At 49.7% G+C, this 13,961-nt stretch overlaps 1 non-coding gene across 1 annotated transcript; it reads left to right on the top strand.

Moving 5' to 3' along the window:
- The first annotated feature begins 13,772 nt into the window (after positions 1–13,772).
- On the top strand, positions 13,773–13,961 carry LOC114593084 (U2 spliceosomal RNA). Its single transcript, XR_003705589.2, has one exon. It is a non-coding gene; the product is annotated as a U2 spliceosomal RNA (small nuclear RNA).

The raw sequence follows: 13,961 nt of genomic DNA, 5'->3' as shown, positions 1-13,961 counted from the left end.
AAAAAGGGGGGGAAAATTCAACCCAAACTGTGATGGAAGAAAACAGAATTTTTAAAAGTCAAAACTTGTGTATGGTGATGATGACATGTTTGTATATAGCAGTGGTTTATTACTGGTTTGGAAGGTTGCTTTGTGTAGAAATAGAGTTTTCTGAAACTTTCTGCTTGTGTATGATGAATAAAAAAAATCAGAATGAACATACATAAACTAGCTAGCATCCTCCTTAAAAGAAATAATCAATGTCGGTTTGGGGAGGGGTCAAAGCTTTTGAGAAGAAGGATGTTTTGGGGGTGGGGCCTTGTTATTACAGAGATACATAGATGTGTCTTCGTGAATATCATCCTTTGATTGACACCTGAGCTGCTGAACAAGGCAGAGGCCAAATGTTTTGCTATAAAGAAGAAGAAGAAGAAGAAGAAGAAGAAGAAGAAGAAGAAGAAGAAGAAGAAGAAGAAGAAGAAAGAAATTAACGGGTTGTATCCAGTGCTGCATGAGTCGACTTCTGCTTGCTTCCCATTCCTCTCCTCTCCTTGTGAGCCCCCAAATTCTGGTCCAGGATTCTCTCTCTCTCTCTCTCTCTCTCTCTCTGTGTGTGTGTGTGTGTGAGAGAGAGAGAGAGAGAGAAAGAGAGAGAGGGACTCCCTCAGTGAAGATGGGAAATCACCTCAGACATGACCAAGTCTGAGGTGATTTCCCCTTGATCACTCCTTTCTAAAGCCGCTGAGAATTCAGGGATTCTCTATATGTGGTAGCATAGAATGTAAACCTGCAGCAAGGACTCTTCATATTGGAGGTTCCTGTGACAATTTATTCCGTGAACTGGGTATAAATTAAAGCTGAGGCAAAATGGAAATGAAAACTGTTGGTTTTTTTATTAACAAAACCCTAAAGCAGGATGAAGCTTTAGAGCTTCACTATCAAAGGCACAGTACTTTTTGTGTGTGTCAGAGCTGCTGTTTTACGTTTAAACAAGAACTTTACTAATTATCCACAACAAACCGGTCTCTGTTGAAAAGATCTTCTCCTAGAATGGCTAACCACTTTTAGCCTTCTTGTTAAAGCCCCTCTAGCCCCTTTCTAGGTCCTTTCCCTCCACCTGAGGAAATTAAACAGATTTGTTCTGCCTGACAAACCCTTAAGCACAACCCGTATTTTTCGCTCTATAGGACGCACTTTTTCCCCTCCAAAAATGAAGGGGAAATGTGTGTGCGTCCTATGGAGCGAATGCAGGCTCCCTGGCTTCAGTGATAGCAAGGCAAAGCCTCCGAAGCCTGCGCTCCGGAGGCTTCCCGTTGCTTCCGCTGAAGCCAGGAGAGTCTGCTCTTTGAGGCTGGGGGGGGGGGGGAAAGCAGCGCTTCCCCCATCGCCAGCCCCAGAGGATGGGGGGCAGCAGGAAGGCGCGCGATGCCTACCCGCTACTCTCCAACCTGGCTTTGAGGCTGGCGGGGGGGGGGGGGGAAGCAGCGCTTCCCCCATCGCCAGCCCCAGAGGATGGGGGGCAGCAGGAAGGCGCGCGATGCCTACCCGCTACTCTCCAACCTGGCTTTGAGGCTGGCGGGGGGGGGGAAGCAGCGCTTCCCCCATCGCCAGCCCCAGAGGATGGGGGGCAGCAGGAAGGCGCGCGATGCCTTCCCGCTACTCTCCAACCTGGCTTTGAGGCTGGCGGGGGGGGGGGGGGAAGCAGCGCTTCCCCCATCGCCAGCCCCAGAGGATGGGGGGCAGCAGGAAGTCGCGCGATGCCTTCCCGCTACTCTCCAACCTGGCTTTGAGGCTGGCGGGGGGGGGGAAGCAGCGCTTCCCCCATCGCCAGCCCCAGAGGATGGGGGGCAGCAGGAAGGCGCGCGATGCCTTCCCGCTACTCTCCAACCTGGCTTTGAGGCTGGCGGGGGGGGGGGAAGCAGCGCTTCCCCCATCGCCAGCCCCAGAGGATGGGGGGCAGCAGGAAGGCGCGCGATGCCTACCCGCTACTCTCCAACCCGGCTTTGAGGCTGGCGGGGGGGGGGGAAGCAGCGCTTCCCCCATCGCCAGCCCCAGAGGATGGGGGGCAGCAGGAAGGCGCGCGATGCCTACCCGCTACTCTCCAACCCGTCTTTGAGGCTGGGGGGGGGAAGCAGCGCTTCCCCCATCGCCAGCCCCAGAGGATGGGGGGCAGCAGGAAGGCGCGCGATGCCTACCCGCTACTCTCCAACCCGGCTTTGAGGCTGGCGGGGGGAAAAGCAGCGCTTCCCCCATCGCCAGCCCCAGAGGATGGGGGGCAGCAGGAAGGCGCGCGATGCCTTCCCGCTACTCTCCAACCTGGCTTTGAGGCTGGCGGGGGGGGGGGAAGCAGCGCTTCCCCCATCGCCAGCCCCAGAGGATGGGGGGCAGCAGGAAGGCGCGCGATGCCTACCCGCTACTCTCCAACCCGGCTTTGAGGCTGGCGGGGGGAAAAGCAGCGCTTCCCCCATCGCCAGCCCCAGAGGATGGGGGGCAGCAGGAAGGCGCGCGATGCCTTCCCGCTACTCTCCAACCTGGCTTTGAGGCTGGCGGGGGGGGGAAGCAGCGCTTCCCCCATCGCCAGCCCCAGAGGATGGGGGGCAGCAGGAAGGCGCGCGATGCCTACCCGCTACTCTCCAACCCGGCTTTGAGGCTGGCGGGGGGGGGGGGGGAAGCAGCGCTTCCCCCATCGCCAGCCCCAGAGGATGGGGGGCAGCAGGAAGGCGCGCGATGCCTACCCGCTACTCTCCAACCCGTCTTTGAGGCTGGGGGGGGGAAGCAGCGCTTCCCCCATCGCCAGCCCCAGAGGATGGGGGGCAGCAGGAAGGCGCGCGATGCCTACCCGCTACTCTCCAACCCGGCTTTGAGGCTGGCGGGGGGAAAAGCAGCGCTTCCCCCATCGCCAGCCCCAGAGGATGGGGGGCAGCAGGAAGGCGCGCGATGCCTTCCCGCTACTCTCCAACCTGGCTTTGAGGCTGGCGGGGGGGGGGGAAGCAGCGCTTCCCCCATCGCCAGCCCCAGAGGATGGGGGGCAGCAGGAAGGCGCGCGATGCCTACCCGCTACTCTCCAACCCGGCTTTGAGGCTGGCGGGGGGAAAAGCAGCGCTTCCCCCATCGCCAGCCCCAGAGGATGGGGGGCAGCAGGAAGGCGCGCGATGCCTTCCCGCTACTCTCCAACCTGGCTTTGAGGCTGGCGGGGGGGGGAAGCAGCGCTTCCCCCATCGCCAGCCCCAGAGGATGGGGGGCAGCAGGAAGGCGCGCGATGCCTACCCGCTACTCTCCAACCCGGCTTTGAGGCTGGCGGGGGGGGGGGGGAAGAAGCGCTTCCCCCATCGCCAGCCCCAGAGGATGGGGGGCAGCAGGAAGGCGCGCGATGCCTACCCGCTACTCTCCAACCCGGCTTTGAGGCTGGCGGGGGGAAAAGCAGCGCTTCCCCCATCGTCAGCCCCAGAGGATGGGGGGCAGCAGGAAGGCGCGCGACGCCTTCCCGCTACTCTCCAACCCTCCTGTGGGCTTTTGCGGGAGATGGGGGAATTCCCCCATCTCCCGCAAAAGCAGGCAAAAGCTGCGCGCTCTTTAAAGAGGCTCCGTGGCTTCTGCTGGCTTTTCTAGGAGGTGGGGGAATTCCCCCACCTCGCAGAAAAGCCTGCAAGAGCCGCGCACCCTTTAAAGAGCGCACAGCTCTTGGGGGCTTTTCCCCAAGGAGGGAGAAGGGACTGACTGGCCGAGTCAGTCCCTTCTCCCTCCTGCGGGCTTTTGCGGGAGATGGGGGAATTCCCCCACCTCCGCAAAAGCAGGCAAAAGCCGTGCGCTCTTTAAAGGGGCTGCACGGCTTTGCTGGCTTTTCTAGGAGGTGGGGGAATTCCCCCACCTCGCAGAAAAGCCTGCAAGAGCCGCGCACCCTTTAAAGAGCGCGCAGCTCTTGGGGGCTTTTCCCCAAGGAGGGAGAAGGGACTGACTGGCCAAGTCAGTCCCTTCTCCCTCCTGCGGGCTTTTGCGGGAGATGGGGGAATTTCCCCACCTCCCGCAAAAGCAGGCAAAAGCTGCGCGCTCTTTAAAGAGGCTCCGTGGCTTCTGCTGGCTTTTCTAGGAGGTGGGGGAATTCCCCCACCTCGCAGAAAAGCCTGCAAGAGCCGCGCACCCTTTAAAGAGCGCGCAGCTCTTGGGGGCTTTTCCCCAAGGAGGGAGAAGGGACTGACTGGCCAAGTCAGTTCCTTCTCCCTCCTGCGGGCTTTTGCGGGAGATGGGGGAATTTCCCCACCTCCCGCAAAAGCAGGCAAAAGCTGCGCGCTCTTTAAAGAGGCTCCGTGGCTTCTGCTGGCTTTTCTAGGAGGTGGGGGAATTCCCCCACCTCGCAGAAAAGCCTGCAAGAGCCGCGCACCCTTTAAAGAGCGAGCGGCTCTTGGGGGCTTTTCCCCAAGGAGGGAGAAGGGACTGACTGGCCGAGTCAGTCCCTTCTCCCTCCTGCGGGCTTTTGCAGGAGGTGGGGGAATTTTCCCACCTCCCGCAAAAGCAGGCAAAAGCCGTGCGCTCTTTAAAGGGGCTGCACGGCTTTGCTGGCTTTTCTAGGAGGTGGGGGAATTCCCCCACCTCGCAGAAAAGCCTGCAAGAGCCGCGCACCCTTTAAAGAGCGCACAGCTCTTGGGGGCTTTTCCCCAAGGAGGGAGAAGGGACTGACTGGCCAAGTCAGTCCCTTCTCCCTCCTGCGGGCTTTTGCGGGAGATGGGGGAATTCCCCCACCTCCGCAAAAGCAGGCAAAAGCCGTGCGCTCTTTAAAGGGGCTGCACGGCTTTGCTGGCTTTTCTAGGAGGTGGGGGAATTCCCCCACCTCGCAGAAAAGCCTGCAAGAGCCGCGCACCCTTTAAAGAGCGCGCAGCTCTTGGGGGCTTTTCCCCAAAGAGGGAGAAGGGTCCCACAGGAGTCACGCGGGGCTCCTGTGGGCTTTTGCGGGAGGTGGGGGAATTCCGCCACCTCCCGCAAAAGCAGGGAGAAGGTCTTGGGAGTAGCGCACAGGCTGCGTGCAGCCTGTCCACTGCTCCCAGAGCTGCGGTGAGGGGGAAATCATATTTTTTCCTTGATTTCCCCCCCTGAAAACTAGGTGCGTCCTATGGTCCGGTGCGTCCAATCATGCGAAAAATACGGTAGCTACTTCTGTAGCCAGCCCTTACCTGCCAGTTAAACTGTCAAAATCTCCATTTACATTCTCAGTCTCTCCTGATTTTCCATTTCTCCTCCCTGCCATGATTGGCTAAGGGTCTCCAGGATGATGACCCAGTGGTCTGTCCATCACAGGGGATGCAGGAGAGAGGAGAGGAAAGTTCTGCTGTGCAAACGGAGATCTACTGTGTGTGTGGAATGACATTGCTGAATACAACCCAGCATCTCTGATTTGTCAGTAATTAATCTGTTCCAAGAGGCAGCCTGATCTACGAGTAATGTCAATGCAGTTGGGTGGTGGTGGGGTGACTTATGACTGGTTTTGATATTCTCCAAACACACACACACACACACACACACACACACACGCACACGCACACACACACACACACCCCGCTGCTTTTCAGAGCAAAGCCACAAATCTTTCCCGGTAACTGACATCCTTTGGAAATAAGAGGCTTGTATGCAGGTATATTTGCAGCTTAAAACAGAATGAAGTCTGCTCCTCTTCTGCTGCATTTCAAGCCACATTTGCACAGTCTTGTTCATATCAGAGAGGGGGAGAGGTGGGTGGGGACGTCTTCCCCTGATGTGCATGACCTTTTTGGTTTCTTTGACCATTCATGAAGTAATCTGCAATGTACACTCATCTGTGCAGGTGTGAAGGCTCTCTCAAATGTTGGCACTGTTCTGAAACATGCATCCAACGGCAGTATTTGTCGAGAAACTACAGGATCAATATGGATTGTGCATATCATCGCGCAAATGAGGCTTCAAGAACTAGCACTGGGAATGCACAGGATGCAGTATAGTAGAGGAGAAGGAATTTCAACATGTAGAGCTTTTCACATCCATTAAGCATGATGGAGGCACAAGTTGCTTTGATTTTTCTATGTGGGGGGAGGGGGCAGTGGGAGAAGCGCGCGCGCGCGCACACACACACACACACACGTGGATAGAAGCTTGTAACTGAATAAATGCATGCCTTTTTTTCTTTTTTATTCAGGCCAAAACCAGGTAAATATGCACCGAACCTTTACATGCAACAATTATAAACATCACAGGAAGATAATGAAGTAATGCATAACCAAACTGGCTTTCAAAAGACTCTTTCATGCAGGGATGGCTTGCTAATTAGAGGGAGATTAAAGACTTTCTTTGGTTTATTTTAGGCATTTAATGTCCCAAGTCACAGAATTCTCCCCAGGCAGTGCAGTGCTTTTTTTCCTGTCCTCCCCGCATTCTTAGAGATCCATAGAGACTGAGAGCCACCCACACTGTTCTGAAATCCATCAGTGTGCAAAGGAGCATGGCTGTTCTGCTCTTTGCGCCCCGGAAGACTGCTTCCATGCAGATAAGAACATGGCCACCCTACAGATTATGGCATCAGCTTTTTATTCACATGCTAAGGGCAACAGTCCTCCTTGCTGAACTGTGGAAAGTTTTAAAAGGAGTTCAAAAGTTTTAAAAGGAGTTAATGCTGAACGATCTCTAGCACAGAACTAGAGATAGGCAAATTTGCCTGTTTCAATTTCTCTCTGTTTCTCATTTCCCCCCAATCTTAAATTCAGTTGTCCAAATCGGTTTGCAATATATTTATATATTTAAATCTTCATGGAAATTTGTAAGCATTTTAGTGCAATTTTCTCCTAATATACACATTTTTGCAAAGCATTTCCCCCTAATATCATGCATTTTTGTTTCCCATTTCCACTAATACATGCATTTGTATGCACACTTTACCGTAGTATATGCATTTTTGTCCACATTACTTTACTGGAAAAGTGCTTTGCAAAATTCAGAGGAAGTGCCATTCTTCAAGGATCACTGTATTTTGGTTTGTGTAGTGCTTTGGAAAGAGAGAATTAAGTTGATTCAATTGAGTTGATATAAATGCAAACTGAATTTAATTTCTTCCCCACGCCTAGATGAAACTCACCACCTGAAGCATGCCTGAATTCAGGGTCCACCTGAAGCATGCCTGAATTTAGTTAACACTTCCAAACCCAGGCAGATGGAATCTCATCCCCACCACCTCTCCATCTAAATGGCTGATTCAACAGGTGATTGCCAACAGGACTGTAGCCCCCAAATGCCACCGAGAAACACACAGCAAGTATCAACATGCTTGGGAGATTTCAAGGGACTCCTCCTGCAAAAACAGCCCCAGGAGTGGTCCAAGTGGCTACCATTGAAGGGGTTAAAGCAGGAAACCAGAGGGGAGGAGTAACAGAATGCAGCATTTTGGAAGAAGACCTGGCTGGCTCACTAGAACCCTGAACAGGAACATTCCACACTGCAACATTTTGTTGCAGGGCCTGCACAAAGAATGAAAATGATTCTGGGTCTTACTGGAAAGAAGATCAAGTAAGGATCTTCATAGGAATAATAGCTTCATAGGAAGCTATTCGTTTTTTGGGGAACATAATTTCATTAATCTAGATTTTCAAGATAGGCTACAAAAGAGAACAATAAACAAATATAAAACAGATCAAAAACATCAGAAACAAAAGCATTTATCGTAGCAACAGTAAAAAAAAAAAAAGCAGTAGGCATAAAATCAGTTAAAATCCTAGGCAATCTTTCCCCCCGAAAACATCTAAAACGTGGCTCTCTGGGCAACCTAGTCATATGGTGGCTTATAAATAATAGTAATTATTATTAAGAAACGCTACAGAGTGGCAGGGATATTTAGAGAAGGACCTCTGGTGTCAGACTTAACTAACAGGTAGGTTCCTTTTTAAAAAAAGGAAAGAAAAAAGCTTACATTTTTAATGAATATATCCCCTTTATAGATACCTCTGTGATGATGATGGCATTCAAATATTCTGTTCTTCTTCAATAAAAGAGAAAAAGGGAGACCAAAGGTATTTGGGGGGTAGATGCCCTTGATTAGTCACCGATGGTATGTGAGGCATTCTGATAGAACAATACTCCAGATACTATTAACCCAAGCCTATATTGGTATATTAGAGGTTATAGGAAGCAATTCATAAATGAACAACGGAGTATGTTTCTAAATAAAGAACACAATATTTTGGCCTTCAAACTGTGTAGATATTGAGTGGGGAGGCCCTGCATGTTATAAAACTAAGATATACTAATTTAGTTCTAGTCTCCACTGACCACAAATGCCCTGAGATCAGACTGGTACAAGGAAGGCACACTGATTGCATGAAAATATTCCATGTGATCTGAAAGAATCAAGTAATAAACCAAACGACACATTGCAGCCCCATTATAGTTAAGCTGCCACCTGGAAGCTGCTGCCAGCTGGCAACCTAAACCCCCAGAAGATAGAGGTGGGACAGTCTTAATCCATTCCGTTCCAATGCCTAATTAGTGTAATTGCATGATAATGGTTAAACATGTGCTCAGGAGCTGCAGACCTCTGTTTTCCGCTTATTAAATTGCCATCCTTCCACTGTAGGGGAAAGCAATGTCTTGAAGAAAAAAGACACTATGGCAACACCACACCATAAGTGCACGCTGCTTTATTTATTTGTATTATTAACAGCCTGCGGGGGGCATCTGTATATATAGAATAGCTAGGTCTGTCCCATCACCGCTGTTTTGAGCCATCACATTCAGAGAACATCGAAGAAGCAGGACACTGAAAACTTGGCTTGGGGGAGGCAAAGCACCGAAGGCGTGTTGTGTCCTGTCTTGGCTATGATGAGAGTCCAAAGGCACTCAGGGCACTTTGAAAAGGGCTGACAACTGAAGCAGACCACAGGGAACCACAGGGGTGCAGACATGAGGCAGCAGGTTCACCAAGATCTAGGGATGGTCCCAGGCAAGACATAAGAACCCAAGAAGACCACACCAGCCCACCTTTAGCAATCAGATTTCAACTGAGCTGCTAATTTATGAAGCAGGCCTAGAAGCACCAGCCTTGCTGCTCAGCTGAATGAATTGAAAGGAATGGAACTCTTGCTTGATACTACTGAATGGAAACCAGACATGTCCTCTGCCATAGAAGCCAACTCCTGGGGACTGAGGTCCTTTCAGCCCCCTCTATAAAATATTTGAGGGGGCTGTCCTTCCCCAAGTTGATAGGCATTGCCATTCAAAAGGGGGGGGTGTGCTTAACCCCCCCCCAATATTTTATTCAAGTTGGCACTCCAGAGAGCATGGAGGAGTGGACCCAGGTGGTTGATGAACAGCCAGAGCTGTGGAAGCAGAACCCCCAGCCTCAGACGGAAGTCTAACAATACAATAATTAGCTATGGTAGATAAATGGAAATTCCAAATTGAGAGGCAATGTACTTTGGAATGGCAGATGCTGAAGGCGAGCAAAAAGGATGTTGTAAGCTTCTCAGAAGCAACTGGCTGTCCACTCTTGAAAAGAAAATTGGAGAACCATCCAAGCATTGTTGGACTCCATATCCCATCAACCCCAGCCAGCAACAACGACCAATGGCTGGAGGGGTGATGGGAGTTGTAGTCCAACAGCTTCTGGAGGGCCATAGATTCCTCCCTCCTGTATCAAGTGGGTGTTTGGTGCAATCCAGCAAGGCTCTGTTTATGTAGAGTCAGCTGTCAAGTCTTCTTCAGGGCTAGACCATGGGTTGCTCTTTCTCCCAGACTCTTAGCAGTCCTGGGGGAATGTAGGCTGCCTGGGACCAACTGTTGCTTTCTGTCATTCGTAGAGACTGCCACAGCCTCAGCTGCCATTGTTTGAAAACTGGGATGTAACAAACCAGGGACCTAAACAGAGGTGGGTGGTGTCCATTGGGACTCATAGGGCAAAAGGCAGAGAGGCCAACAGGAGCTGGAACCAGAGCCAATCACAGACAGAGCCAACTACAGTAATCCCCCACCCCTCTCCCTGCAAGGGCAACAATGAGGAGGAGGAAGGCAACAGGCAGGGCTACCCTTGGACTGGGCATTTAGTGGGGGCAGACAGAAGTTTGTGAGGCAGTGCCCTATTTGGGCCAACCCCCACTAGATCTAAAGAAGCTGAAAACTTATTGCTTGTGTCCTTATGTCAGACACAGATCAGAGCCAGAGAGCAAAAAGTGCCTCTGGGAATGAAGGACCTTGAGGGAGGAAGGCACTGGCTCCCGTGTCAGTGTTGCCATGAAGAGAGGCAGCTGGGAAGATAGGAGAGGGACGAAGAACCTTGCCCCAGTCAGCACACTTTTGAGACACATATATTATTGCATTTGAGGCACATGGAGTCCACTCAGCTGTTAAGTTCCAACATACTCCTTCAGTCATGAACTTTGTTTCCAAAGAAGTTTCACTTATAGAAATTCCAGCAAAGGAAGCACTAAATAGTTGGGTTTCTTCACAGTGACCTTTATACATTTCTCCAAGCTCCCTGTTCCCCAGTTTGGTTAAGAAGACAGGGACAAGCTGTATAATTAGCACCTCTTGCAACTCACTTGAAACCAATCTTATCACTGAAATTGTGCCCCCCACACAGGAAGATGCTGCTGGAAGGGCTCGTCCTCCATGTTAAATCATTATAATTAGTATGGGCTGCACCTTCTTTAGGGTTGTGCCGCACTGAGTAACCCTTTATTATTATTATTTTAATGACTCATCATCTGAAGGAGTTTAGCAGAAATAAAACCCTAAAGCCTCCATTTCAGTTTATTATCACGGAGAGAAATAATTCTCCATGTGTGTACATGTGTAGAATTCCCAGAGTACCTCCAAAAGTCAGTTAAGGGTGAGGATACTATATTATGTGAGTTCTGACCACCATTGCAATGCATGCCTGTTAGCTTCCCAAGAAGAATAAAAAAATAAGACATAGAACTTATAGCAGTGAACTTCAGGGCATTCCCTGCCCAGCTTCTCTTTGTCAGCCAGCTGCAAGAATTTAGCCTTGTTTCTCCTTTACAGGCTTTGCTTGGCTGGTACATGACTACTCCAGACTGGATTACTGCAATGTGCTCTTTGTGAGGCTGACCTTGGAGGCAACTTGGAAACTTTTACTGGTCCAAAATGCTAGCTGGAGTTCCCTTTAGAACTCCTAAAATAGCATTGGTTGCCTGTTTGTTTCTGGTACCAATTCAATATACTTGTGCTTAAAGCCCTGAACGATTTATGCCCAATACCTTTGTTCCCTGCAGATTCTCTTGGGGGTTAAGATAAGCTCTTCCAGGGATCTCAGAAGTTTAGGGTGCATGTGCTTAACTCAGAAGAAGGCGTTGACTGTGGCAGCTCCTACATTGTGGATTTTTTTCCTCCCAGAGGTGTCTGGCAGCTTCATATCCTGAAGATGCACCTCTTTCCCCTGGTTTATTAACAACTTGGGGCCAGTTTACCTGTGGGATTGCCTTACCCCAAATATGCCCATTCAGCGGATCTATGGAACTGGCATTGTTACAGGTGGTACATAATCAGCGGTGGAGCAAGACAATCGGGCGCCATGGACAGCACATATGCCCTGAGCCCAGGGGTGGAGCTAGCCACTCATGGAGCGGGACCAGTCACCCGTAGGGGCGGGGCCAGCTGGGGCGGGACGTTCCACGGGGCCTCCGAGGAGTCTTCCGGCCTCCTCCCACTCAGCCGCCCTACAGCTGAGGGGGAGGCGGTGGGCGGACTGTTTGGGGCAGTGTGGAGCCTGCAGGTGCCCAGGCCACCGTGTCACTCCCAGGAGAGACGCATTGCTCGGGCACACTGCAGGCCCCGCGGTGAGTGCCACCCGCCATTTTGTTAACCCCCTCAGTGGTGACAACTGGTTCGCCCCGCCCCTACCACACACCCCCTTCCTCCACCCCTGTACATAATACTCATTCTGCATTTGTAAGAAATCAATCTTTCAGTGTGGCAGCACTTACACTTTGGAACTCTCTGCCTATTGACATCAGGCAGGCACTTTCACTGTACTTTTTCGGTGCCTGCTCAAAACTTTTTTTGTTTAGGGAAGCTTATACAGGTAACTTAGAATGCTGGTGCTTGTTTCAAGCTGTTTTTCAACTTCCCATTCATTTTAATTATGTTTGAATATTTCAAATAGTTGCTTTTACTGAAAATCTCATTGTTTTTATTCATTTTGTAAACCACTTTGAGGTTTGGGGTTGGTTGGGGTTTTTTTTTACAATCAAGTGGCATATAAATTTTATTAAATGATGTTATTCTTTTTTGAAAAAAACAAAAATGAAACTTGATGGACTTCCCAATGATGGTGTGCGTAAGCTGGCTGCTGATGTAAGGACTAAAAGGATTGCCCTGCCTGTCTCTGCTTCATTAGGGTGACCAGATCAAGAATTTGAAAACATTTGTTGGTTCATGCTCCATCATATACTTATTGCTAGAAGGTGAACTTTTGATGGAGGAAGGACCCATGCATTATTTCCATTTGTTTGTTTAAAAAACCTTGTGCAAAATCCTCAAAAGGTTTTTCTAGCTTGGGAAGTTTAAATAGCCATTTATAAGTTTACATGAGTGGCTTTCCAAGACAGAATTCCTCTTATGTTCTCTTCAAATTGGCTGTAGCAATGGCCCTGGGGAGAGAGGAAACGGAGGCAGTTTGGACATCTCGCATTCTGTGCTTTCCAAGCTTCAAGGGGCCCCCACACCACAGTCCTCAATCAACTTCTTCAAACCAACGTGGCACTGAAAGCCTGACAAATGCTGCAATAGAAACTTGAAGGCTTTTTAAGTGAACGTCCAGAGAAGCTGCAAGAGTCAAGGGCTTTTGTTGTGATCATGAAAAGTAGCAGAGTTGGAATGAGTCACATACACGATCTCTGAAATGCCAAAAATCACTGTTGCAGTTAATAGACAAATAATTTGAAAAGCACTTGACAAGTTCTCATTTGCAGTGCCTATAAATCTCCATATCGTGTCATTTTGACAGATGAGTCTGAAAACAAGGCAGCTAAATCAAATGGGAGTTCTCCCCCGCCTTCTGAATGTGCAGTTACTTTGCCAAAATATTTAATATCAACAGGTACTTCTGGCACAGGTGGATTTTTATTTATAAGTCACAGAATCACTAGGCAGGTTCTGAGTTTAGAGGAGCATGTCAATTTCAAATGTAAACACACTGGCCATGCAGTGAGAGTCCTTGTGAATTAGCATTTCATAAGCCACTAACAGAAAAGAAGGATGTACAGCCGAGTGCTGGACTAGATGGGTCCTCGGCCTGATTCAATAGGACTCTCCTTATGTTCTTATGATGCACTTTGCACAGACACTCAGAGGAGCGGAGGAAGCTGGCTTATATCACATCAGACCAGTGGTCCATTTTGCTCAGTGTTGTACTGGATCAATCAAAATACTCAGTATTGTCTACACTGTCTGGCAGCAGCTATCCAAGATTTCAGAGCTAGCTGCATATGCTAACTTATCACAGCTCCTTTATCAGTTCAGGAATGTTGGATTCCCTAAACTTTTTATCCAGCTCCCTAGATAGCTTTCCAAATTGCTTTTTCCTTCCACCTTGTCCTTAGGTTAGCACATCACCTCATTGCCTCCACATTCCCATCTCCCTTCACTCCCGATTCATGTTTACATATTTTAGCTGTCAATTCATGTTCATATTATTTATTTGGTTATTCATGTTGACATTTTGCACAAGACTGCTCTTGCACAAAACCTCCATATTATTATTATAATTAAAAGCTTGAAGTATGTTCTGCAAATGTACCCTCAACACGCAGCAATTAGAAATAGCCACGCTTCTTGGGCTTTTGGCTCCAATCAGGTGTGGTATCTGTTCTTATCAGTTTAATATCTGATACGTCCTCTATTTGAGGACTATATATTTAATGGATTTTTAGAGCTGGGAGACGGAATAAGGGCTTGCTTCATCCACTCCATGCATCAGCCTGGTATTGCAATACCACTAGGACGGTGCATCCACA

The sequence above is a fragment of the Podarcis muralis genome, chromosome 2, assembly GCF_964188315.1.
Source record: "Podarcis muralis chromosome 2, rPodMur119.hap1.1, whole genome shotgun sequence".
Lineage (NCBI taxonomy): Eukaryota > Metazoa > Chordata > Lepidosauria > Squamata > Lacertidae > Podarcis > Podarcis muralis.
This window is presented reverse-complemented; position numbering and strand designations above follow the sequence as displayed.